The sequence below is a fragment of the Oryctolagus cuniculus genome, chromosome 20 (genome assembly GCF_051225735.1).
Source record: "Oryctolagus cuniculus isolate XC-2025 breed Fujian yellow rabbit chromosome 20, ASM5122573v1, whole genome shotgun sequence".
In the NCBI taxonomy this organism is placed as follows: Eukaryota; Metazoa; Chordata; class Mammalia; order Lagomorpha; family Leporidae; genus Oryctolagus; species Oryctolagus cuniculus.
In genome coordinates, this window is record NC_142886.1 from 51291089 (window position 1) to 51299430 (window position 8342).

An 8342-nucleotide genomic window follows, 5' to 3' on the forward strand; every position below is an offset into this window, starting at 1 on the left:
TGTCCTGGGGAGCAGCGCCCACCCTGGACAGGCGCCGGTCAGCGCTGCGGGAATGCTGCGGGGCCTCCCGGGCGATCCCGGGGGTTCCCTCCGCTCAGGGAGGGGCCCGGGGTGCTGCCGCCTCGGGCTGTTGCGGGCTGGCCGTCCAGTTCTCCAGGGCCTCACCCCGCCCCCCAGCGGCCACTCCTCCCAGCCCAGGCTGGCTTCCGATGTGGCCTGGGGGCGGGGAGGGCTCCCCCCAGCTGCTCCCCTTTGCAGAGCAGCCCCCAGCCCTCGCCACTTTGCAGCCAAGGCCTTGAGGGGCCACGCCAGGGCGCAGGTAGGGTCCGTGGGGTCTCCCCAGGTTTCCCACTGAGAGTCTGGTGTTCTGGGGACCCCTGGGTCCCACCTGCTGGCCGCTTGCCCGCCCCCACGGGTCTCTGTCTGCAGTGGGCGGGTGGGAAGGGGAGGCAGACACGCCCTGCCCTGCCCCTGCCGTCCCCAGAGGGCCCGGGGTTGGGCCACCCCTGCTCAAGGACAGGCGTCCTGGGGCCCCCCGGAGTCACTGAAGCGGGTTTCAGAGTCCTGGAGAAAAGGAAGGGCAGGCAGGGGACGGTCCCTTGCTCCCTGCCCCCTCCAGGGGACTTGGCGAGCGCTGGTGGGGGGACCCGCCTGGCCCGGGAGGCCCAGGAGCCAGCTGAGCGGCGGGCGGGGGCGGGGAGGAGGTGGGTGGTCGAAGCCCTCTGGCCTCTGTGGGGTGGGCACGGTGCTCCCGCCCTGCGTGCTGGGAGTGCGCCGGGTGACGCCCACGTTAGCACTGTGGGTGCAAAGGTGTGGAGCCATCGCCAGTCACCGGGACGCACAGGCCTCCTCCCAGGACCCCCAGCCGGGCCCTCTGCCGCCCTCCTCCAACACCTCTGGAGTTTCTTTGTTTTTTGGGGGGTGTGGGGGGCATTGTGTTGGGCTGGGCTGGAGCCAGGGACTCCATCCGGGTCTCCCATGTGGGTGTCAGGGACCCAGCTACCCAAGCCATCACTGCTGCCCCCCAGGGCGTCCCTCGGGAGTGGAGCTGGGACCAGACCCCAGGCCGCCCCGCGTGGACCCTGCCCTGGCTGCTGCGCCACGCGCCCGCCCTGCCTCCCTCCTCCAGAGCCGTCTGGCTACACCCAGCCCGGCATAAACACGTCGCAGTTTCTATCGATCCGAAAGAATCACCTCTTGTTTTTTATTGGTTGTCTGTATTTTCTGTTTTCTGTGTCATTGATTTTCGTTGTGATTTTTATGTTGTGTTTCTTCTGCTTGCCTTGGGTGTCATCTGTTTCATTTCTGGTTGTTGGAGTTTATTTAACTGACAAATAAAGATGGGATTGGTCACATGCAATGCACTGTTTTGAAATGTGTGTACGTTGGGGGCTGGCTGGAGCCAGGTGGTTAGCACAGATGTTAGCAGCTGCTGGTTCTGAGAGAGGACCCCAAGTCACGGCTTTCCTGGGCACAGCGCTCGGAGCCCCGACCTGACGCCCCAACGTTCTGTGGGCTCGCACCTCGCACCTCTTCTTTCTGAAGAACAGTTGTTTGGTTTTGAAAGGCAGAGGCACAGGGTGGGGGGATCTTCCATCCGCTTGTTCACTCCCCAAAAGGCTGCAATGGCTGGGGCTGGGCCCTGGGGTCTCCCACGTGGGAGCAGGGGCCCAGGCCCCCGGGGCATCCTCTGCTGCTTTCCCAGGCCATCAGCAGGGAGCTGGATCGGAAGTGGGGCAGCCCGGACTCCCACGTCACACGCTGCAGCCCAGCCTGCTGCCCCCACCTCCTCCACGAACGCAGGCGTCAGTGCCCCTCCCCCAGCCCTGCTTGGCTTCCTGGTACAAACCTAGACACGTGGCACTCACACCTGCATTCCATTCATAATTCTAGTGAATTTCCTTGGAGTTTCTCCCCGGCACTTAATTCTGTCGCGGGGCCACGGACAGAGTGCTGGGCTCACCTGTGGCTCGTGGCGTGGTCCCTGCTGCGGTGGGTGGCGCCGGCCGTGCGGGGGCTGGGCCCTAGTCTGTTACTTGCCGCCGTGGGAGCAGGGCGTCCTGGGACGACGTCATCTGCTCCAGCTCCCGGCCTGGCCCCCTGCCTCTCAGGCCGGCCGGGCTTGGCTCTTGCTCTTTGCCTGCGCGGGACCTGTCCCTGGCTGTGCGGGGGGCCTCTTGGCGTGGTGGGGTGAGGCCGTCACCTTGCCCTGGGTTTTCTCCTGGCCTTTTCCTGGACCGACTGAAGGTCCTTGTGTGGAGGGACCGGGTCCACTCCTGCACTCTCCTGCCGCCTCTGCTTTGGGGCAGCTTGGGCCACTGTGCTTTGTACAGAGCAGGGGAGAGGTGTCTCTCTGCTGCCGGTCGGCGTCGTCTGCTCGTGGGCGCTTCCCTCGCTCAGTGGGCGGCCCCTTGCCTGAGGGCTCGGGAGGACCCCTGAGGTGCCCTCCGATGTCCTCCGGGGCAGCGGAAGTGGATCCGTGCATCGGTGCCAGCGGACGTTTCAGCCTGATGTGATTAAGGAACAAGGAACGGGGCTCGTCAGAGCACACACGCTGCCGCGTGCACAGTGCGCCCAAGCCCCCTCGTCCGGGTCGCCCTCTCAGCTGCTCTTTGGAACAGGCCCCTGCGTCCCCGCCTTTCCTGGGACACGTGTCCAGCTCCTTGCCGCCCGGGAACTGGCCTGGGGGCCGGGCGTGCAGCTCCCTCACGGTTTCCTGCCCCTCCGCCCTGGCCCTGTGCTGATGGGTTGCAACATCTGCTGAAGTGCAAGCCTGGAATTCACGCCTGTGTCATGAGCGACGTGCAGACAGCTCCCGGCTGAGCCTCCGCCCGGCTGGCACCAAGCAGCTGGGTAGGGAAGAGGCCACACGGCCCGGCGTCTGGCAAGGACGGCTCAGGGCTGAGGGCTCAGGCACAGCGCCCACTCCCGGAGGCGGCATCCAAGCCTGTTCTCTCTTGGAAGCCCCACTTGCTTAGAGCAAAGTTTTCTTCTCCATTTTACTTATTCGAATGGCAGAGTGAGAGAGGGAGGGAGGGAGGACACCCACTGGTCACTCCCCAAGTGGCCAAGGAGAAGCCAGGTGCTCCACCCGGGTCTCCCACGTCCTTGAGCCGCCACCTGCTGCCTCCCAGGGAGCTGGACCAGCGCAGAGTGGAGACAAATCCAGGCGCGTGGATGTGATGCAGGCGTCGCAACGCCCCCTCGGCCCCCTCGGCCCCCTCGGCCCCCTCGGCCCCCTCGGCCCCTCACAGCAGAGAGTACAGTCCCAGCGCTGTAGCTGCCCGCAGCCCGAGCTCTGTGAGCAGCCCGCAGGCCTCTTGCAGGAATGCGAGCCCCTCCCAAAGGGTGCGGTCCCTCTCTGCCTCCGTTTCTCTTCAGCAGCGCCTGGTGCCTGCTCCGGTGGGCACCTCCTGGGCGGCACTCCCCACAGCCCGGCCCGCGCCTCCGGCCCCAGCCTGCGTCCCCCCCGCCCGCCGTGCCCTTTGTCGCTCTCCTGAGTCCCTGTTCACTTCTGTGTTGGAGCGGAGCACACCTCCTAATAACACCCAGAACAGGAAGAGCGTCAAGAGGGACGTGTTTGTCTCGCTCTGCGCTCAGTTGTGAAGTTTTGTAAAGGTGTTGGCCTTTTAAAAGATTATGCATTGAAGCTTTTATTTTACTGGAAAGGCAGAGTGGTGGAGAGAGGGAGGAAGAGAGGGAGAAAGGTCTTCCATTCACTGGTTCACTCCCCAGATGTCGGCAGTGGCCAGGGCTGGGCCAGGCTGAAGCCAAGAGGCTGGAGCTCCACCCGGGTCCCCCAGGGGCACCTGCAGGGAGCTGGGTCAGGTGCGGAGCAGCCTGGACTTGAGTGTGGGCACCGGTGTCCCAGGCAGGGGATCCCCTACTGTGGCCTGCAGGATGAGCTGAGCTCGGGGAACCCCTTGTGTCCCCCTCCCGTCTCCTGGTCCTCCGAGGTTCGCCCCTGCCTACTCCTGTGTGACCCCCCCCGTCTCCTGGTCCTCCGAGGTTCGCCCCTGCCTACTCCTGTGTGACCCCCCCCCCGTCTCCTGGTCCTCCGAGGTTCGCCCCTGCCTACTTCCTGTGTGACACCCCCCCCCCGTCTCCTGGTCCTCCGAGGTTCGCCCCTGCCTACTTCCTGTGTGACCCCCCCCCCCGTCTCCTGGTCCTCCGAGGTTCGCCCTGCCTACTTCCTGTGTGACCCCCCCCCGTCTCCTGGTCCTCCGAGGTTCGCCCCTGCCTACTTCCTGTGTGACCCCCCCCCCCGTCTCCTGGTCCTCCGAGGTTCGCCCCTGCCTACTTCCTGGGCGTCATCTTTTGGTCCCTCTGGAACTCTGCACACTTCCATTTCTGAGGGCTTTCTTTGCCATCCCCAAAGTCGCTCGAGTTCCCGGAACTCGGTGTCCTCCTTTTAAGAGGAAACCGCACGGCCGCTGAGCTGGGGACCCTGCGGTGCTGCCTGGGCCCCGGGCTGCAGCCGGCAGCTCCCTCAGCACCACGGCCCCACCTGTCCCGCGGTCGGCCCAAGCAGCCGTCACTCTACAGGCGGTCACACGCCCACTCCTGGGCTGGCCAGGCCACCCTCGGGCCCATGCCCCGCCCCGGGAGCTCCAGCTCCAGCCTGGAGGGGCTCCCTGGGAGGTGGGCTGTTGCTGTGGATTCCTTCTGAGAGGAGCCCGGTGAGGGCAAGAGGCGCAGAGTCACCACACAGACCCCACAGACACCGTGCACAGACACTGGGTGAGCAGCCCACAGACTCGTTTATTTCAGATGGTACAGCAGCTTATATAGCTGAGGCAGCCCTAACCAATCACAGCCCATTGCCAGGCAGGCTCCCTGGCCGGGGGGTCTCCCAGGTGGGTTCCGAAGCCATTCCTGAGTACTTGAGGCTCGCTTGCCAGCGGCCATCTTGGCACGGCCTTCTCATTCCACCACAGTGGGCGGCCGAGACTTGCCCAGAGGGCTCTTCACCTCCACAGTGATGGCCGTCCGTGGTCCACGCTGAGGGCCTCCGCAGGGTGCAGGGGAGGCACAAGGGCCCCGCTGCAGGGTGGAGGCAGGAGGAGCGGGCTGCAGAGGGGTCTGGGCTTTCCCCATCTGCCTAAGAGGGAAACTGGCCAAGCCTGCTCCACTTGCCTTTGGCCCCAGAGGCTGCGGCCAAGCTACGCCCTCTGCTGGCCACACGTGGCAGTGCCCCTGCTCCAGAAGTGGCTGAGCCCAGCAGAGGCCCAGGTCGGGGCTGGACCCCTGCAGGCCGGCTAGGTGGCAGCCTCAGCGGGGACCGTGGGAGGGCTCAGGCCCCAGTCCTGTGGTGGGGAGGGCACGCTCGGAGCCGCTGGGAAGGTGCAGGCCGGTTGGGGATGTGTGTACAGTCAGGGAGCTGACCTCGGGCTGGGGCAGCCCAGAGCCCCATGCTGGCTCGTGGCCAATTGGGGTCAGCCTGGTGACTTGGGGCTGGGCTGTCCCCCGAGGGAGGAGGCATCTGGCAGTGCAGCCCTGCTCTGGATGGGGTGGGAAGGAGAGGCCAGTCTGCGGCCAGTGAGGAGCCAGACCAGAGGTCCAGGCAGCAGTGGGAGAGGCTTCGGCAGGGCTGGGGGAGGGAAGAGCAGGCCCCTCCTGTGGGACTCCCGAGGGCACCGGAACCGGGGGGGGCTGCCTGGGCTCAACATCAGGGGCTTCTGCTCGGAGTCAGGTGCAGCGGGCGCTCGAACAGGCACGGATGGGCCCGCGTGGGAAGGGGCTGGGGACACCAGGGACAGCGGCGCCAGGAGGCGATGTTTGGGGTAGGGGGCCTGGGGCATGTAGGCACCTGTGGACAGCAAATGGGAGCATGAGGGGCCTGGGCTGCCACAGAGCGCCTGGGGACAGAGGGGGCACGTGGGGTGGGGGGCACGGGGGGCCGGGCCTGGGCTGCCACAGAGCGCCTGGGGACAGAGGGGGCACGCGGGGTGGGGGGCACGGGGGGCCGGGCCTGGGCTGCCGCAGAGCGTTCAGCCTCAGGGTGGTGGTGGCTGGGGAGGGGGCACACGGGCGGAGGCCTGAAGGGCAGGGTGGGGAGCTTCGCCAGGGGCCGGTGAGGGCCAGGAATGCAACGCCCAGGCCTCTCCTCCCAGCCCAGCCCAGCCCGCTCCACAAAGGGCTCAGCTCTGCCCGCTCCAGGCGCTGGCCGCGGTGCTGAAGCGCACTGCCTGCAGCTGTCCCAGGGCGCTGGCCTGAGGCCCCTCCCAGCAGAGGGCAGAGGTGGGCATGGGGCAGGAGGGGAGGGGAGGGGACCCAGTGACCCGCGAGAGCCCCATGCTGCAGGCAGGGCCTGGCCCAGCTCCGAGCTTCTGTGCCCAGGCCCCTCCCCGGCGGCTCCGCTGAAGCTGGCCCTGGGCGCACACCACCAGGGCTGCATGGCCTGCTTTGTCGCTGTAAGGAGAGCCAAGGCCGAACACTTTCCTGACGGAGGAGGGGAGGTTCCAGGGTGTGGCACCGGCTCCGCTCGGCTGGGGGGGTCAGAGGAGGAAGGCAGCAGTGGGCAGGGCCGGCTTGCTGTTGTGAACGCGGCTCTCTCTCTCTCTCTCTCTCTCTGTCTCGCTCACAGGGGTCCCAGCAGAGCTGTGTGGCCCAGTCCACCTGCAGGAGGCCCCACCCCTCAGCTCCGGTGTCCGGTGTGAGTGGGAGACACTGGTCTCTCTGGTGCTGCTGTGAGAAAGAAGGAGCAGACTCGCCAAGTGGGTCTAACAGAGTCCGGCCCACGGCCGCTGCCGCCTGTGCCGGCTCCAACACAGGCCTGCCACCCCTAGCACTCGGACACCTGCTGGGGGCTGGGGCTGGGGGATCTCGCCTGGCACGGAGGCGCCCTGTGGGTGACATCACAGCTCCCCCACGTGCCACGAGCTGGGCCAGCAGGGAGCCCCTGGGAGGGCCCCAGGCCCCTCTGGAGGTGGGGGGTCTTCCCCTGCCCACACCGCGGGAGAGCAGCGGGCTCTCTACCTGCCCAGGGACCACTCCTCCTGGGGCCTGTGCCGTTGGGGGGCGGGGGCGGGGAGGTCTGGGCCTCCATGAGCAGATGCCGTCTGAGAGGACGGACTCACCACACGGCACCCCGCCAGGCGGTCCCTGAGCTGTGCCTGGGACCCATCATTCCGAGAGGCCCTAGGGAGCTCCCTGCTGTCCAGCTGCGTGGTGGTCACTGCTGAGGGCTGCCCGGGGGGCACTGGCCCTGGAGGCTCCCCAGCCCCCCCAGAAATGCAAGTCACCTCCCTGGGAGAAGAGCTCATCACAGGCCCCCCTGCACGCCCGTCAGCTCCTGGCTGTCCCCTCCCCGCTGCGCCCCGAGTCCTGGTGAATTCCACCAGAGTCGGTGCCTGGTGTGGTCTGCCCGGGGGTGGGGGTGTCTGGGGTACACTCCCGGCTGTCCCCTGCCCCCGCTGCGCCCCGAGTCCTGGTGAATTCCGCCAGAGTCGGTGCCCAGGGGTGGGGGTGTCGGGTGCACCCCAACTGCTCGCACTGCTGACTGGGGGGGGGGGGGCTGGAGGCCACGGCTCACCCAGGGCAGGCATCTGGTGGCTCCCGCCTACCTGAACCCAGCATCACCAGTCATCCCCCCAGGGCCTGCTCAGGGCCAGCAGGCTCCTCTGTCTTTCGCCCCTGGCCTAGATTTCCCTGGGGACAGCTCTGACCCTGCCTGGTAAATCAAATGCTAAAAAATCCCCCACGGCGACTTCATCAACCGGGGCAGCTCCGCCTCCTCCCAGGAGCCCCCACACTCCGGGAAGGGGGAGAGGGCAGGGAACCCTCCCCGTCCCTGGTTAGCGGGGAGGGCCGGGGTGGGAGGCCCCAAGTGTCTTCTTGGAACCTGGACTCCCCCAGACCCCCGAGTCCCGGAGCCGAGAGGAGGGGGCGCACGGGCAGGGAGGGCAGCTTCCGCGCGCTTTTCTTTGCACGGGGAACAGTGGGGCTGTGGAGCGCTCGCGGCTGCTTCCCTCCTGGGAGTCCACCGGGGTGGAGCTGCGTGGGGGGCGGACCTGCGTCCCTTCCAGGTCCTGGGCCGGACAGAGTCCTCAACACCCCTCCCCCGACTGCCCAAACCCTGGGAGGTGACTTTGGAGACCCTTGCGCACACAGGGGGATCCAGGCGTGAGTTCGTGGCCCGGGGAGGGGCTGGGCTCCAGGCTCAGGAAGTGAGGTGGGCGCGCCCCGCCGAAACCCTGCAGGCCCGGGCCCCAGGCCTCACCGCCTGGCGCTCGGGGCTCCCCAGGCCAGGGCTGGCGCGCGGGGAGCACTGCACGTTTCTGGGGACCGGGACCCCACGGCGCGAAGTCCCCGGGGCAGCCTGGAGCGGGAGGGGCTGCGCT